The 1,141-nt window shown below is 41.6% G+C and overlaps 1 non-coding gene across 1 annotated transcript; it reads right to left on the bottom strand.

Annotated features, from left to right (window-relative positions):
* Positions 1-362: 362 nt before the first annotated feature.
* On the bottom strand, positions 363-469 carry LOC112084793. Its single transcript, XR_002898453.1, has one exon. It is a non-coding gene; the product is annotated as a small nucleolar RNA R71 (small nucleolar RNA).
* Between the last annotated feature and the right edge of the window lie 672 nt (positions 470-1,141).

A 1,141-nucleotide genomic window follows, 5' to 3' on the forward strand; every position in this document is an offset into this window, starting at 1 on the left:
CAGCAAATCAACACCGAAGACAAGCCAGGAACCGTCGCATAGCTGATTTTGATGCACCTACTCAAAATTTTCAGAATCGATCTGCGATTCAAGTACCATTTCCAAACCGGAATGAGTTTGAATTCAAGCCTCAAATCATCTCATTGGTGAAGCAAAACCAGTTCCATGGAGTTCCTTCTGAGCACCCAATGGACCATATCGAGCTTTTTGAAGAAATTTGCAGCATGATGAGAACAAACCAAATTCCACCTGACTATCTAAAGTGTAAGTTGTTCCCTTTTTCATTAGCAGATAAAGCTCACCGTTGGTTGAAGTCTTTGCCTGCTTTCTTGAACCACTTCTACACTAAGTCAAGGTCGAACAATTTGAGAACGAAGATCTCAACCTTTCAACAAGGGCCAACTGAATCTTTCTATGAAGCTTGGGAACGTTTTAAGGAGTATGAACGTGATTGCCCTCATCATGGATTTCATGGATCAAGCTTGCTGAGCACATTTTATCGATGTTTTCAACCAAAATACAAACTTTCACTTGATACAGCTAGCAATGGAGATTTTGGGCGAAAGACGATAACTCAAGGAAGAGCCCTCATCGAGAATTTGGCTCAAGCCAATAGCAATGATTGTCCTGAATATGATCGATCAATGAAGCAAGCCGGAACAGACAACAAGGAGATAACCGAGTTGAAGAACATGGTGAGCCAGCTTCTGAGGAGCAACAATCGCCCGATCCATGCTTGTGAAACCAACAATGGCGCAGAAGATGAAGGACCTAGTGATATCGATCACATTAATCAAGCATTTCAAGAAGAAGATGTGAACTACGTAGGAGCACTAGTGCCATACCAAAATCGCTCCAACAACAACTTCAACATCAACTTCCGGAATGCAAATTACAACAATCTCTCTTACCGCAATCCAAATGTGGAGAATCCTCAAGATCAGTACTATCCACCTCAGCAAAAATCATTCCAAAACAAGTTTCAAGGCGGAAACTTTGGAGGAATAGTACCATACCAACCGCGACAGCCATATAACTACCAAGGTACGAATTTTAACAATCAATTCGTACAACAGCAAGGAGTCAAGACGAACCAGCTAGCTTCAAAAATCGGTAGACTTGAACAGTCAATCTAACAACT

Source organism: Eutrema salsugineum, unplaced genomic scaffold (genome assembly GCF_000478725.1).
Source record: "Eutrema salsugineum unplaced genomic scaffold, Eutsalg1_0 scaffold_4, whole genome shotgun sequence".
Lineage (NCBI taxonomy): Eukaryota > Viridiplantae > Streptophyta > Magnoliopsida > Brassicales > Brassicaceae > Eutrema > Eutrema salsugineum.